Source organism: Haemaphysalis longicornis, unplaced genomic scaffold, assembly GCF_048455015.1.
Source record: "Haemaphysalis longicornis isolate Haplotype H1 unplaced genomic scaffold, Haemaphysalis longicornis Haplotype H1 scaffold_1, whole genome shotgun sequence".
Taxonomy (NCBI): Eukaryota; Metazoa; Arthropoda; class Arachnida; order Ixodida; family Ixodidae; genus Haemaphysalis; species Haemaphysalis longicornis.
This window is the reverse complement of record NW_027526203.1, coordinates 370597096-370614864: the sequence shown is the minus strand read 5'-3', so window position 1 is coordinate 370614864 and position 17769 is coordinate 370597096. Positions and strand designations below refer to the sequence as shown.

The 17769-nt window shown below is 45.2% G+C and overlaps 2 non-coding genes across 2 annotated transcripts; one reads left to right on the top strand and one right to left on the bottom strand.

Annotated features, from left to right (window-relative positions):
* Window positions 1–12119: 12119 nt before the first annotated feature.
* Window positions 12120–12192, top strand: Trnat-ggu (transfer RNA threonine (anticodon GGU)). The gene has a single exon. It is a non-coding gene; the product is annotated as a tRNA-Thr (tRNA).
* A 2544-nt stretch (window positions 12193–14736) lies between these two features.
* On the bottom strand, window positions 14737–14808 carry Trnar-ucu (transfer RNA arginine (anticodon UCU)). The gene has a single exon. It is a non-coding gene; the product is annotated as a tRNA-Arg (tRNA).
* Window positions 14809–17769: the final 2961 nt, after the last annotated feature.

The window sequence follows — 17769 nt, the reverse complement described above, 5'->3', positions numbered from 1 at the left end:
TGGAATGAACTACCGACCCCCCTCAAATCAATTCACTCTCCCAATTTTTTCCGAAACCAATTAAAAAGTTTTCTATTATCTACCTTGGCCTAATGTATCAACGTGTTTTTGTTGTAGCACCATTTTTTTTTCGGTGTTTCTGTTTTTCCGTCGAATCGTTTTTACTGCAATTTTTTGTGCATATGTTTGTATTGCTACAAATGAATGTATATATATGTGCGTATGTATGTATATACATATATGCATTGCTTTCTGCCTGTTTTTGCTTATTTTCGTTTGATGTGTTTTTTACTTGTTGCCAACTCTACGCTGTTCCGTTGTGCACTTTGTCACAGGAGGTCCCCCCGACAGTTTTTTTAACTACGGGACCTCCTCGGTATTACTCTTTGTACGCTCTTTTAAAACGTGAAAATAAATAAACTTCAAATAAACTTCAAACTTCAAACTTCAATCAATCAATCAATCAATCAATCAATCAATCAATCAATCATGTTTATTTACGTGCCCAGGAACAGCCAGAGGCCTGAGTGCTGGCGCACGGGTAGTTACATGAAAACAAAATACAAGAAACATATAGCAAGAAACAAACAAGCGACAAGACACACAAATTGAAGTAGTGAAAATGACAAATAAAGCACAGGCGGAGCCTGGGTACAGGTAAAAAATAAAAAAAGAAGATGCCTATGTTGCTCTGCCTGTCAAGGCCACACGACAGGCAGAGCACACGACAGGCCACACGACAGGCAGAGCAACAAAGAATAATAATAATCAATCAATCAATCAATCAATCAATGTTTATTATAGTGCCCAGGAACAGCGGAGGCCTTCGTGCTGGAGCACTCAGAGGGGAGAATGCAGCACTGTAGTACATCAACAATTTGCTAATAAACACTCAGTGAGCAAAAAAAAAAAAAGAGAAAAAAAGACAGAAAGACTTACAAAAAACGGCAAGAAGATTAGTAATAAAATAGTGCAATCCAACCGACTTTACACAATCAAGTCATGCTGGCGCACAGAAAAGGTATAAGACAGCAATGAAATGCATCAACAGCTGGCAAAAGAACAGTGAGCGAGCAAAAAATATGAAGAAGCTACAACTTCAAAGAATAAAAATACCATATTGTAATTTTAGGCAACATTACACAATCAATAGAAACTGTAATGTCTGGTCAATTGCAAGAAGACATCTTACAATAAGCGTAACTATACGGAAGGGTGAGTGAAAAGAAGAAAGTTTTTACAAGATTCGGGAAGCGTACATTTTCAGTTTCAAATGGACGCATGAAGTGAATATGGCAACTTTTAATGATAAAAGTGGCAGAAAAAGAAAAATTCTACGATAATTACAGTCGCAGTATCAGCACAATACACGAATAACAGGAACAAGAACAAGCCCGGTGAAGCCAATGCACACGTCAGGACGATAAGTGAAGAAAAAGAGCACTGCCAAGATGAACCTAGTGTGTCAGAGCTGACAACCCGGCCAAAAACTCCCGAAGAGGGCGCTGAAAGATATCGAGCTTCTCGGAGTGAACATTATGCAGATGCTGCATCCTTTGAAGAGGAGAACGTGTGCTGAGAGCTCCAGCTGCTTTAAAAGGGTGGGCGAGCCTTGTAGCTTTTTGTGGAACGCGAAAACTGATTGATTCAAGTAGTTCCGGGCATAAAATAATAATAATAATAATAATAATAATAATAATAATAATAATAATAATAATAATAATAATAATAATCAATCAGTCAATCAATCAATCATGTTTATTTACGTGCCCAGGAACAGCCAGAGGCCTGAGTGCTGGCGCACGGGTAGTTACATGAAAACAAAATACAAGAAACATATAGCAAGAAACAAACAAGCGACAAGACACACACAAATAATAATCAATCAATCAATCAATCAATCAATCAATGTTTATTATAGTGCCCAGGAACAGCGGAGGCCTTCGTGCTGGAGCACTCAGAGGGGAAAATGCAGCACTGTAGTACATCAACAATTTGCTAATAAACACTCAGTGAGCAAACAAAAAAAATGAGAAAAAAAGACAGAAAGACTTACAAAAAACGGCAAAGAAGATTAGTAATAAAATAGTGCAATCCAACCGACTTTACACAATCAAGTCATGCTGGCGCACAGAAAAGGTATAAGACAGCAATGAAATGCATCAACAGCTGGCAAAAGAACAGTGAGCGAGCAAAAAATATGAAGAAGCTACAACTTCAAAGAAGAATAAAAATACCATATTGTAATTTTAGGCAACATTACACAATCAATAGAAACTGTAATGTCTGGTCAATTGCAAGAAGACATCTTACAATAAGCGTAACTATACGGAAGGGTGAGTGAAAAGAAGAAAGTTTTTACAAGATTCGGGAAGCGTACATTTTCAGTTTCAAATGGACGCATGAAGTGAATATGGCAACTTTTAATGATAAAAGTGGCAGAAAAAGAAAAATTCTACGATAATTACAGTCGCAGTATCAGCACAATACACGAATAACAGGAACAAGAACAAGCTCGGTGAAGTCAATGCACACGTCAGGACGATAAGTGAAGAAAAAGAGCACTGCCAAGATGAACCTAGTGTGTCAGAGCTGACAACCCGGCCAAAAACTCCCGAAGAGGACGCTGAAAGATATCGAGCTTCTCGGAGTGAACATTATGCAGATGCTCCATCCTTTGAAGAGGAGAACGTGTGCTGAGAGCTCCAGCTGCTTTAAAAGGGTGGGCGAGCCTTGTAGCTTTTTGTGGAACGCGAAAACTGATTGATTCAAGTAGTTCCGGGCATAAAATAATACCATGAAGCAATTTGTACATGAAAAGAAGGTCTGAGTGGGTCCGCCGGGAACTTAGAGAAACCGTTATAGGGATAGGCTCCGAAGGAAAACGATGCCTAAATATTGATGAAAATTTGGTTTGTACACGCTCTATACGTTGACAGTTGGAACTACAGGTTCCATTCCAAACGACAGAAGCATATTCTAGTTGCGGAATACAAAGCGTTCTGAATAGTTTTAGGAATGAAGAAGGAAACCGGAATTCTCGAGAAAACCTGCAAACAGCCCCAAGAGAGCGTAGCGCCCGCCTAGTAAGTTGAGTGACATGAGGTGAGAAAGTTAAGGCACTGTCGAAAAGCACGCCGAGGTCTCTGATCTCTTCAACTCTAGACAAGTAACCGCCGTTAATACTGTAGCAAAATAAAGTGCGGTTCGTTTTCCTGCTATAAGACATGACCTTTGTTTTTGTAGAGTTAAGATTTAATCTATTGTCTGAGCACCACTTGGAAAATGAGGATATATCTTGCTCCAGGGCAATGCAGTCATTAATGGACTCAATCCGTCTGAATATTTTAATGTCGTCAGCGTAAAGAAGGAAAGAAGACATCTTAATTGCGGCTGACACATCATTAACAAAAATGGAGAACAAGAGAGGCCCCAACACGGAGCCTTGAGGCACACCGCTTGTTGATCTGTACAGAGCAGACGTCTGCCCGTTAACGCTAACGAAACTGAACCGGTTATCTAGATAACTACCCAACAATGCCACGAGTGGTGTATCAATTCCTACCTGTAAAAGCTTTTTAAGTAACAGCGTGTGGCAAACAACGTCAAATGCTTTGCTCAGATCACAGTAGACAACGTCGAGCTGGCCCCTCTCAGAAATGGCTGCCGAGGCCTGCTCCATGAAGCAGGAGAGATTAGTCGTTGTCGACCTTCCTGATATAAAGCCGTGCTGTTTACTTACAAGAAGATTCTGTACAGAACTTAACAGTAATTTGTACAGCGCTGTCTCAAACAGCTTGGAACAAGCACAAAGGAGAGAAATTGCTCTGTAGTTTGTTGCATCCGATTTGGAGCCTGACTTGAAAATAGGACGCACTCGAGAAATTTTCCACGCGAGAGGAAACACGTTTGTTTTTAGACACTGGTTAAATATCACCGTCAAAACAGGTACAAAAATGCTGCCGTATGTTTTGAGAATAGCTGGAGGTATTCCGTCAGCTCCGCACGACAATGACGGTTTCATGCGCTTTAGGCTCTCCAAAACCAACTGCTCGTCCAAAAGCACTAAGCTAGAGCCCTGCACGCGATTTAACAATATGTTCATTTCAGAGACGTCACGCTGGCCGCATGTGGCACTGAAGTGCTGAGCAAAGTGGTTGGCGACATTATGAACTTCTTCCCCAGAGGAATCTACAAGATTGATAAGATCATGTGAGTTGTTCTTACGGGACCGGATGTATCTCCAAAATGTTTCAGGCTGAGAATTCGCACTACTCTCTACAGAATCGAGATAGGAGCGCTGGTCCCGCTCATAAAGGTTTTTACATAATTTACATAATTTTACATAATTTTACAATAATAATAATAATAATAATAATAATAATAATAATAATAATAATAATAATAATAATAATAATAATAATAATAGTTCCTTTATTCTCCATCCCAAATTTCATGGGGGAGATCGGAAAAAAAAGAGGGGAAAAAGAAAAAGAAACAGCTTGACTAGTCTCCTGACCAAGGCCAGACGTTTTAGTAGTTTAAAGCAGTCTTGACGCTATATATTTCACTGTCAAGCAATCTTCAAGCATTCTCTGCCAAGACAGACTGACACACGGGCGGACGGATGGAGAGAGAGAGAGAGAGAGAGAGATAACATCATTGTGAACAGATGGGTTAAGGAGGCGGTGTGGCCACCGGGCTGGTGGCTACTAAAGCAGCTCGTTCAACCAAAAGCTCTTTGAGGGCCAGGTACGAGCTGCCCGGCGCCTCCTCCCACTGCTCGCTGCTGGTGACTGGGGGAAAGGAGTTTGAGGGCATTCCCACATGCAGTGGGTTGGGGGTGAATGCGCACCACGAAGGGGACACCGAGGAGAGGGAAATTCTGACGGATGAGTATGATGAAGAAGGGATATCGTTGGGAAGGCTCCCGTTTGAAGCAGTCTCCATGTTCGTACTTTATGTTGTGGAACAGATCCATGTTCTTGTGGGTAGTTAGGATGGGAGTGACGGTAGTGCTTTGTGATGTCGTTAAAAGTAATTAGCTTGTCTCTGGTGGATCCGGCGCAGTACAGACATACACTTTAGCGATCGCCTAGCCCATGAAATGCTACCGCCTTTAAAAACATAACCCTGTTAACGCTCGCAAATGTGACAAAAGCCGGCTGCCCGCATCTCTCAACAATCGTTTTTGTGCCGAACTTAGCAGCAAAGTGTAATCTCCATCCCAATACACTTGCCTTTTCCGTGCATTTTTTAAGGCCAGATTAAGGGGGAGAATCGAGAAAAGACAGCGGGGAATCCGCCTCTTTCATTGCGGTGTGCTGCCACCTAGCGTGCCTAGCGGAAGTTGAAGCCGTAGGGTTTGCCGGCGTTTCCTCCGGCTGCGTTCTCGTTGTATGCACGGCAATCCCACATTACGGCGAGGAGCAGCCGAAGTTTTTCTTCTGTGTTGGTGTTTTAACGCCTTAAGACGACAGCCCCTGGTCATCACATAATACCAGGCGGCTTCTTATCACTGAATGAGGGCTGGCAGAGAAATCTCGGACAGATCCGTGTGCCGTCCGAGTGGCAGCTCGAGCAGTACTTGGAGTCGTCTGGCATGAAGTGCGATCACCAGTTCAACAAAGGCCGGCAGTTCGCAAAATGCCTTTAAGCGCTGGACACATGTACGATTGGTACACGCGATTCGCATGCGACTGATCGTTACGACTGTCGCCACTAGTCGTACGCGTGAATTTGAGACTGCCCGATGCGCGCATGAGATGCGTCGTCGGCGTCGCTCCGCCCACAGTTTTTGCACCATGGTCAACTACGACGATCGCTGAGCTGAATTTGTAGATTCTGCGCGTTTGTTCGCAAGAAATGGATAAAGCAAGCAATCGGGAAGCGTTTTCTGCCTTCGGAAACTGTCCGCGCACACGCCGGCCGCGCCTGCCAGCTCGGCACACTCAGCGGCTCGAACCGGCGCAGACCACGGTAGCAACCGCGCTTGTCGCTGCTCTTCTGAATCAATCTGATCGCTAAAAAGTTCCACATGCGAGAAAGTAGGTGTTAGTGTGGTGAAAAATTGTGCTAGGGATTGTTGTCAGGGCTTATTTTAAAAGCGGCGATCAGATATATCTGCCGCGATGCAAGCCTACGCTGACCGCTCGCCGCGGCGCGCGGTGCGCCGAGCAGCCGAGAGATGGCGATACCTGCGCGGAAGCATCGAAACAGGCTACGCAGATGTCTTGGTCACCGATCGCTCAAACGGCAGTTATAACTTAAATAGAGTTCCACATGCGAGAAAGGGTATGATATAGTGTAGTGAAAAGTTGTGTTGCGGATTGTCATTCGCAGTTGCACAGATAGCAGCGATCAAATATCCGCCAGGATGCTAAGCCTACAGTTCCCATCACCCGAGCCGACGCGAGCGACGCAAGCCGCCGTAGCCGATCGCGTGCGGCCGACGGGAAGCGATAGAAGCCGGCACCGTTCCCTTTTCGGCACTCCGAGTTACAGCGGAACGCAGCACAAGTTGTGGGCATTGTTCCGCGCACAACGAGCGCACACAAAAAATCAAACGATGTAAATACAACCACGACCCCTTCCCGCTTGTGCGGGAGCTGTGGGGAATGTCGTCTGCTGCCCCTACTGGACTGCTTAGGGACTTGGCCGCTAGGGGATTGCGCATGCGCAGTGGGGTTGTGAAAGAGGCGGATTAGGAAAAGAAGAGAGGAGCCGTAACTGGAAAGCCATGTCAGAGGCTGTCCAGCTATAGACTGGTCGATCATCCGCGATGCTCACTTTACGCGGCGACACGTCCGCAGCACATCGAGCAGACCGATCCACGAAGACGCTCTGGCCTTCTTTTAGCTTGACTGGCTGCCCTCGCACTGCATTTTTTATGCTGCTGCTGCCGGCGGCAAGTTGGCACGTATTGATCCGCATTGGCTTCCAGGAAGATGCTGCCAACTTCGCCTGCATCCGCACCTTCTTCGCGGCCTGTCGAGAGTCCTGGATGATGCGGTTTTCTCTTCTGTGTTTACTTGTGTCCGCTGGAGATTTTCCAAACGCAATATTTCAACACTGTGAGTTGCAGACCGCAGTCTACGCGTTTTGAGCCTGATGTACTTGTGGAAGCCCTTCAGACGAACATGTGCCAGAATTCTTCCAACATTTAAAGAATTCAGCCTGTGCTGTGCATTGGGCTTCTCAAAGAAAAAAAAACTATCTTCGTAGCACAACAGTCGTTTAAACAAGGAACCACACCTCCGTGACAACTCTCACAGCACGAATTATCGATCATCCCTGACTTATTATCAGTCCTCCCTACAATTTGGGCTTTTTCCAATCAATTTAGTTTCTTTCTTATACAAGAATGATTGAAGTTCGAATGCATTCTTTTTATGGTTGTCGCCACCGGCAATATCAGAACAGGAAGCGTTAAGCTTTATGCCACTCAATTTCTGCTATGATACATTTCAAAAATGCCTAATTTGATTGTGATGCCTTTTCTTCAAAATTTCTGTATGCGCCGAAGCTACACGTCGGCTATAAGGCACCTCGTAGTGGACGCGTCAATGTAGATTATCTGGGGATTTTAACGTGCGCCTACATCTCGAGATAGGGTTTTTTCGTTGGGGAGGGAAAGCGCGTCCTCGGAATCAGCAGCCCAGTGCCTCGGCCACTGAGCCATCATGGCGGGTGGGAAGCTCTTTCTGGCGCGCGCTGTTATTGCCTTCTTCTTACTGTTCGTGATGGAGGGGTCATCGTTCCTTTGCTGTGTCGCCAAATCAGCTTCTTCAGCTAAACATTGAATACGTGCACCTTGAACTCAGAAAAATATCTCCATAAAGACATTCGACAAAGAAAAAGCAGTGGGGACGCTCGCAGGAATATCTTCGGAAACAATGCCTACAAATAACTGCGAGATCATCAGATTTTAACTTGTTCTTTTGCCTGCACAATGCGCAGGGTTCGCTGCCCATGACTGTTCTTAATTAGTATCTTGTCCAAAGGCCAGCTGAGCTTGTAGTGTTTGCGATAAACACAGTCCCTTCGCTGAGGTTTCAGTACATGTAAAATAACCACATAAATTATAATTCACTGCGGACGTACAAGCGGAACGAAAGAAGACACGAAGGACGGAATCCAAAGCCTCCGATACATGCTGGGCACTCTAAGTTCCGAAATCTGAGCGCCTGCACTGCCCTTCTGTGGTGTGTGTGTGCTGCTGTTAAGCGGATTCCTGCCCATTGGAGTGCCAGTAATTTAGCTGCGCTCCTTTTACCTCCATGCGGAACAGGGAACAACTTTCTAGCATCAGCTTTTCATCGTGCAAGTAGAAGAAGTTTTGCTGCTATTGCGTCGTTATCGGCAAGAGCTTCCCTTACCTGCTGTCGTTTTGTCGCACGTGCATGCCAAAGCAAAGTGCGCAGTCAACCTCAATGCCACGATTTGTAAGTCTCGTTTTTATTTTTTGGAAAGAGCATGCCAAAGCTAAACTTCTTTTTTCGTAATCCGCAAGCAGCTCGTGTCCCGCTCAGCGATGTTATAAGGCGGAACTAAGTGTTGTCGCTCCATTGAACAGGAGCCTGCTATAGCACGGGAGTCTCAAGCGCCCTGGAACAGCTGTGCATACGACCCAACTTTGAACCCGAGAACCAGATTTCGCAGCATGTAGCGCGGTTTGTGCTCCCCTTTTCTATTTCTTCCCTGTCCCATGCAAAGACATATATCAAAAACAAAAACGAACGACAAGATGGCGCTGACACTGTTAGTGCAGTATCCCAAAATGTACACTGCGCCTTTACAATGAACAGATTCCAGCTAAAACAGTAATCGACAATTCTGCGCTCCAGAGATTCATTCGGATACCCCTCGCTATGCGTAAGCCCGGTATTGCTCCGGAACGTGTTTCAGGCGAGGACGGAACACAAAGCGCACGTGTCCATTAAATTTCAGCTCATCCTAAACAATGCCTAAATCGATGCGTTGCCTTCGGCTATGGAATATCTCGTATCCCAGCGCATATTCCATGCGCAGAACACCATTGTTTCCTACTCCACCATGTAATATATGAAGTAAGTTTCTTTTTGTTTTGGCATAGTATCGCGTACCAGTGATGGACACTGGATTTGGGGGGAAGGGGAGTTGTGGGTGGCGCAATCGAGGCAAGTGTATGGTGGCGATTTTCCTGCCGTAAAACATGGTGCCACGTCTATTGTGTCCATTATCTTGGTGTCCGACTGCCAATTAATTGTAATCAGTAAAAGTTTACGAGCTTGAGCTTCATGTTTATTTTTGCAAGACACGCAACCATTTGAGTGGCGCCCGGCTACCTAATTGGTGGATTAACATAGGATGTTGGCGGGGGGCTTTTTACCCAGTTTACGAAACCCGCTTTAAAAGGTGTGCTAAGCATCGTGAACACAAATCATTGTTCCGCATTATTTTCGTCCTTCAAATTTCGTGCATTCTTTGTTACCCGTAGTTTGCATGTGTCCTCACAGTCTATATCATCATAATAAAATTGCGGTCACTGACCAAGTCAAAACAATAAAATTGACGTTTCGGATCCCCTACGGGATCCTTGTTCACAATGAGGCGAGGCAAGACGTCGTCGCGGTTTTCATGATGTCAAGATGCGTCGTAATGATCGTGCGTAGATACCGGGCATATTGCCCCCTGTCCGGTTGATGGTATCTGACGTCGTTTGAATAAAAAGTGATTCAACGAGAAGCCTAGTTGTTGCGTTTCTTTCTTTGGCGATGATTGTGGCACTGTCCCAGTCAATTTGGTGATTATGGGCTTCCGCGTGTTCTGCGAGAGCATTCGCAGTGGCGTTCTTTTTGTTTACGTCACGCTGGTGTTCTTTGAGGCGTCTCGGGAACTTTCCAGTTTCACCAACGTATACGCAGTCGCAGTCGCCACACGGGATCTTGTAAATGACACCAGGGTACTTTTCTTTCGGGAGCTTGTCCTTCACGTTAACTAGCTTGCCACGAAGTTTTGCGCAGGGCACGTCATCATCACTAGTGGTCATCACTAGTGGTTTGCTTCTTAACCATCACAGCAATAAAATTATTTTACGGCCACCTTCGAAAAAAGCGCCGTGTAAAGTACGGGTTGTGTTCTGCCGCTTCCGGAGGACCGACAAAGCTCTCAAACTGATTGCAGGAGCAAAGAAAATAGGTAATTTTGTTAGCCGCCTCCTAAACGGCAAAACTTAGCTGCCATGTAGTCTGTGTAGCATTTCAAAAAAGGTGCCTGTTGAAAGACAACAATACCGGTACAGGAAAAAGAAGACGCATTTCAATAAAACAAACGTTTCAGTGAAAATCTCTCCTTTCGTGGATGAATATCACGGCAACAGTGAAGTAAAGAATCATGGGGCGATCTCAGGTAAATTCGCTCTAGGTGCTCGACAAGGCTGTTTGGTTCATTTGCGTTGTTAAGTGGGCATGAATGAGAATCTTGTACCCTGTAACACGCGTGCAACAGACTCAGCATCAATTCCTGCTGATATACCCGCCGCGGTGGCTCAGTGGCTAAGGCGTTGCGCTGCTGAGCACAAGGTCGCGGGTTCGATTCCCGGCCGCGGCGGCCGCTTTTCTGATGGAGGCGAAAAGCAAAAACACCCGTGTGTACGAGATTTCGGCGCACGTTAAAGATCCCCAGGTGGTCAAAATTAATCCGGAGCCCTCCACTACGGCGCGCCTCATCGCCTGCGTTGCGTCGGCGCGTTAAACCCCACAATCAATCAATCAATCAATCAATCAATCAATCAATCAATCAATTCCTGCTGATATAACATTCCCCCATACACCCCTACCGATATTGCTACCCTGTGAGTACATAATACTTTGGCTTCAAGGCTTCAGTGTACACACGAGACAAAAAAAAACTACATTATTAAGAGGGCGTACAAACAAACTATTAGACTACCAATCTCAACCCCAAATGACAGGTTCGATTCCTTGGGCCTTCACAACCACACCGACGAACTCATATGGAGACAGTGCTCCGATATCGAACTCCTAAGAGAACAGTGCGTCTCCTACAGATCGCCACAATCTGAAGCTGTTAACATACCCGCCATGCTATGAGATATACTACGGAGTACTCAACAGTCCTTAAACATGGATCCGCGAAACAACAAGAGGAGGAGAACGACCAGGGCGCAAGCCCTTACAAAAAAAATATGGCAAATATCACAAAGCAGTATTTGTAGTTGCAGCAGACCATCCCGACAACAACGCCATGGCCGTGGTGATAGTGGACCACGCAGGACAAACCCTCTCCTCGGCAAAAATACTCACAAAAAACAGGCGGCAATCGCTCTAGCGGTCTCCACAACTCGAACCAAGTACATAATCAGCGATTGCAAAGTTGTCATACGCAGCTACAGCAAAGGACAGATTTCGCAAGTAGCCGCAAGAATATTTCATTAGCTACGAGCACCAAACTACAGGACACCTAAACTAGACTGGACTCCTGCACACGAAGGGTTACGAGAAAATGAACAGGCCCACACAGCTGCTCGCGAGATCGACACCCGAGCACCGCTTGCACCCCACTGCAGCGGCAACAGAGCGCTCACAGAAGTTTGATACCCTCAACTAGTGCAGAGAGATGACAAGCTATTAGAAACTTCGCAGGCGTGATTTCTTAGCTGCCCACCGCACGCTCAACGCTGCACAGGCCAAGGCATGGAGACAACTCACTCTAACACCTACTCAAACCCGGAGGCGTATAGTCACTTCCATCGAGAAATATTTTCAGATAAATGCGAACACTTAAGCCACCAAGCGAACCCCACGCATATACTGTGGGAACGCCAGAAGAAAAAAACCGGAACAAGGCCCCCCTGCCACCCTCTCCCCTAAACATCAAACACACACAGCACTGGGAGACCCTGCTGCGCAGCTCCGATCCTCTAATGCTGTAACGCCCTCTCCAGATGGCCGAAGAAGCAGCTAGCAACCAAAACCTCCTGGCTGACTAATTGACTAACGCGGCAGAGACTACGCAAAGCTATATCCTTCTGTGCGAATAAAGTTCTCTCTCTCTCTCTCTCTCTCTCTCTCTGTCTCTCTGTCTCTCTCTCTCTCTCTCTCTCTGGGAAAATCGCCCCGCCGGTAGCGTAGTGGTTATCGCACCAGACTGGTATTCTGGAGGTCGTGGGTTCGGATCCCACCTGGCGGGCATTTTTTCTTCACTTTCTTTCTTTCTTTCCAAATTCTTAATCTGTTTCAATGATCTACCACATCCTCCCCTTTGCTTTCCGAGGTTTTCTCGACTGCCAACCCTTATTTCTGTGTTATTTTCAACGAGCCCCTCATTTCCTATTCTGATTCGCTACATGCATAGCGAGGGCCTCTGTTCTGGCAGTCTTGTTGCCAAAGGGAGCTTAAGAGGGTTCAAAGCTGGTCGACCACTCTGGACATGTCGTAGACACTCGAGTCACGACCCGGGGGTTAAAAAGAAGGTCCCCTTCACCCCGATTAGACCGAATGGCGCTGGCTACCACCCCCAAGCACAGGAAACATACATACCTAACATAAATACCCCAGAAAGTGAATGGGAAAATCGCCCCGCCGGTAGCGTAGTGGTTATCGCACCAGACCGGTATTCTGGAGGTCGTGGGTTCGGATCCCACCTGGCGGGCATTTTTTCTTCACTTTCTTTCTTTCTTTCCAAATTCTTAATCTGTTTCAATGATCTACCACATCCTCCCCTTTGCTTTCCGAGGTTTTCTCGACTGCCAACCCTTATTTCTGTGTTATTTTCAACGAGCCCCTCATTTCCTATTCTGATTCGCTACATGCATAGCGAGGGCCTCTGTTCTGGCAGTCTTGTTGCCAAAGGGAGCTTAAGAGGGTTCAAAGCTGGTCGACCACTCTGGACATGTCGTAGACACTCGAGTCACGACCCGGGGGTTAAAAAGAAGGTCCCCTTCACCCCGATTAGTCCGAATGGCGCTGGCTACCACCCCCAAGCACAGGAAACATACATACCTAACATAAATACCCCAGAAAGTGAATGGGAAAATCGCCCCGCCGGTAGCGTAGTGGTTATCGCACCAGACCGGTATTCTGGAGGTCGTGGGTTCGGATCCCACCTGGCGGGCATTTTTTCTTCACTTTCTTTCTTTCTTTCCAAATTCTTAATCTGTTTCAATGATCTACCACATCCTCCCCTTTGCTTTCCGAGGTTTTCTCGACTGCCAACCCTTATTTCTGTGTTATTTTCAACGAGCCCCTCATTTCCTATTCTGATTCGCTACATGCATAGCGAGGGCCTCTGTTCTGGCAGTCTTGTTGCCAAAGGGAGCTTAAGAGGGTTCAAAGCTGGTCGACCACTCTGGACATGTCGTAGACACTCGAGTCACGACCCGGGGGTTAAAAAGAAGGTCCCCTTCACCCCGATTAGTCCGAATGGCGCTGGCTACCACCCCCAAGCACAGGAAACATACATACCTAACATAAATACCCCAGAAAGTGAATGGGAAAATCGCCCCGCCGGTAGCGTAGTGGTTATCGCACCAGACCGGTATTCTGGAGGTCGTGGGTTCGGATCCCACCTGGCGGGCATTTTTTCTTCACTTTCTTTCTTTCGTTCCAAATTCTTAATCTGTTTCAATGATCTACCACATCCTCCCCTTTGCTTTCCGAGGTTTTCTCGACTGCCAACCCTTATTTCTGTGTTATTTTCAACGAGCCCCTCATTTCCTATTCTGATTCGCTACATGCATAGCGAGGGCCTCTGTTCTGGCAGTCTTGTTGCCAAAGGGAGCTTAAGAGGGTTCAAAGCTGGTCGACCACTCTGGACATGTCGTAGACACTCGAGTCACGACCCGGGGGTTAAAAAGAAGGTCCCCTTCACCCCGATTAGTCCGAATGGCGCTGGCTACCACCCCCAAGCACAGGAAACATACATACCTAACATAAATACCCCAGAAAGTGAATGGGAAAATCGCCCCGCCGGTAGCGTAGTGGTTATCGCACCAGACCGGTATTCTGGAGGTCGTGGGTTCGGATCCCACCTGGCGGGCATTTTTTCTTCACTTTCTTTCTTTCTTTCCAAATTCTTAATCTGTTTCAATGATCTACCACATCCTCCCCTTTGCTTTCCGAGGTTTTCTCGACTGCCAACCCTTATTTCTGTGTTATATATATATATATATATATATATATATATATATATATATATATATATATATATATATATATATATATATATATATATCGAATTAGAATGGGGAATGAGGGGCTCGTTGAATGAAGACAGAAATAAGGGTAGGCAGTCAAGAAAGCCAAGGAAACCAAAGGGGAAAATGTGGTAGGGCAGATATATTTTTTGAGCGAAAGAAAGTGGAGAAAATATGCCCGCCGAGTGAGATCCGAACCCGCGACCTCCCACGATCCCAGGCCGAAGCCAAGAACCCACGATCCGAGGTCGTGGGTTCGGATCCCACCCGGCGGGCATATTTTCTCCACTTTCTTTTTTTCGCTCAAAAAATATATCTTTGACCTAATTATATTTTCCCCTTTGGTTTCCTTGGCAGACAACAGTTAAATCTTATATATATATACAGAAAGAAATGCTGGCAGTCTACAACGCCAAAGAAGGCATAGGGGAATGGTTGGACTATTTGTTACCGTTAGTGACGTTACATTATTATTATTATTATTATTATTATTATTATTATTTTATTAATTACGTGATAAAGAAAGAAAGAAAAACACGCGCCCAGAGTGGGGACCGAACCCACGCCTTTCGATTAGATCTCGAATGCCTTACCAACTCGGCTATCTGGGCGACTGTGTTCTCCTTCGCTTTCTGGGTTATTTATATTTACTACAACTGTATCTGACGCTTGAGGGTAGTAGCCAGCGCCACTCAGACTACACGGGGAGAAGGGGACCTTCTTTTCAACCCCCGGGGCGTGACGCGAACGTCTACAGCCTGTCATAAGCGGGAAACTGGCGCGAAACCCTCTTATGCTACCTTGGCATCAAGGCTGCCAGAACCGAGGCCCTCGCTAAGCTTTCGCACGATAATAGGGTTTAGAAATGAGGGGCTCGTTAGGAAATACAGAAAGAAATACTGGCAGTCTACAACGCCAAAGAAGGCATAGGGGAATGGTTGGACTATTTGTTACCGTTAGTGACGTTACATTATTATTATTATGACGTTAACAAATAGTCCAACCATTCCCCTATGCCTTCTTTGGCGTTGTAGACTGCCAGCATTTCTTTCTGTATTTCCTAACGAGCCCCTCATTTCTAAACCCATATATATATATATATATATATATATATATATATATATATATATATATAGATATAGATATAGATATATATATATATATATATATATATATATATATAGATATAGATATATATGTATATGAATATATATATACTTACTCCAACAAAGGACCCGCGCGACTCCCGCGTGCGGTTAGAGGATTAGTTAAGCTCCTTCTCTCTGGTTCATGGTCAGGGACGACCCTGTCGGCTGCCCGGGCAGGGCAGAAGAATAGAGCTAAGAATTATGAATGGCGCTCGCCCGTCCTGCCGGTAGGCGGAATCGTGCATGCTTTGAGCCACAGTGCGGAGATCGTACCTACACTCTTAACGAGCCTGCCTGTTTGTTTTGTAGGGTTGGCGTCACTGAGATATGTGTGCGGCTGCGACCGCTTCCTGTAAACTCTTCCCGTAAGGTCAGTGACCATTAGAATTCTGTGCCTCCCAGTGATGGTTTGAGAGCGTCCCTGTTACTGCGTCGCGCTTTCGTTTCTTAAGCAGAGCGGCCCCCCTCTGAAGCGGGCGCTATCTGTCACTCGTTCTACAAGCTGACGAACGATGGAGGGCAGTGTTTTTGTAAGAGTTGTGTACTCCTCTCTCTTTTCTGCATGTTTAGGTTTGTTTTTGTTTTGCGTTTTCTTTCTTTTACTTTTTTTTTCTCTCTCTCTCTTTTTTGCAAACCTTCACCTCACCTCGCCGAGCGCGTGTTTGTTGCTACCTTTCTCCCCAAATCCCCCCTCTCTCTTTTTTCGGCGTCGTTGGACGACGAGCTTATAAATACGTGCACAGAAATACGAAATGTTGTCTTGAGAAAGATCAGCATCCGATCGAAACGTCGACCAATAAACAGTTTTGTTAAAAACTATACCCATTTTTTACTATATATATATATATATATATATATATATACATATATAAATATATATATATATATATCAATGACCTACCACAACCTCCCCTTTGCTTTCCGAGGTTTTCTTGACTGCCAACCCTTATTTCTGTGGTATATATATATATATATATATATATATATATATATATATATATATATATATATATATATATATATATATATATATATATATATATATAGGGAGGGGAAGAAAGGGAGTCCTCTCCCTGAAACGTCAGTAAACTTTTATTTTTATTTTCAATGTCCTTCTCGTGTGTCTCTGTCTCTACTAACCTTATATATATATATATATATAATTATATATATATATAAATCTAGAGAAAGATAAACTCACAAAGCGCGCGCAGAAATAGTATAAGTAAAGAGTCGGATACACAGCAAGAACAATAACAAACAATGTTTACTTACGTAGCGGCAACGGGACTTGCCTTCATCAGAGTAAAGTTACATGATTTTGCTGTCGCAAACATTTCGAACACATTTCTTATATAGGTTTGCATAAAACTGTGAGAAGGAGCGGAAAATGTTTCGGAAATGGAGTGTGCATACAGTCAGGCTACGCCTATGTTACAACAACAACAACAAAAAAAGAGGGGGGCGGAGTGAGAGAGAGAAAAAGGGGTCGTGTTAACAATGCAGCGTTCAAGGTTGCACCATGACGGGTCAACGTATGCCGCGCGGGCTGCAAGTTCAGACAATGGGGGAAACTGAACAACCGCGGTTTGAAAAGAAAGGGAAGAGTATACAGTAAGGTATTCAGTGGCTGGGGAGACTGGTTGGGGCGGAAGCGAAGATGGGTGTGCCCCCCGCGGATGAAGATAATAGATAGGGGGCACAAAAGAGCATTTCACAGAAGCTAGCAACTGAACAGGAAATAGGTAGGGTCACAAAAGGTTAAACATGAATAGATCACAAAGAGTTAAACATTCTTAAGTGGTGGTGGGAACGAGGCCTCCTTCCCCAGGACAAATGGCATTGTTGAGCCGCATTAGGCTAATAAACCTGCTGTATTAGGAGAGTTTCTGCGAATTTTGATGGGAAACTCGAGGGTAGGAATAATGAACATAGTTATAAAAATTATGAAGCCGCTAATTTTAATCGAGGGATAAGCACGTTAGTTTTCCGTAACTTTCATTAATTCCAAGTGTGGCTGACCCAAACTTATAAATGAGATAAGATTCCCGAACCTAGCGGTCGTGGTGCGTTTTGAAGGCGGATTCTAAAATCGTTGCTTTAAGATGTTCAAATGCATGCCCGGGACTGTTCACATGTCTTGACAGGGGCAAATTAGGGCAGCTTTTTGCATGAGAGCGGTGATTATTGAACCGTATTCGGAAGGGCGTTTCAGTTTGGACGATATATTGTTGCCTACAAACAGTGCACTCTAGAAGATATACGACATTAGCGGAGTCACAGTTAAAGTTACCTTTTATATTTACGTAGTAGTCTGAAGCCGTGCTGGTGGCGCGCTGTGTAGTGGTCATGTGTGGGCATACTTTACATCGGGGTTTATTGCAGGGCATGCAGCCAGTAGTTGCCAGTCGGTTGATACGAGAG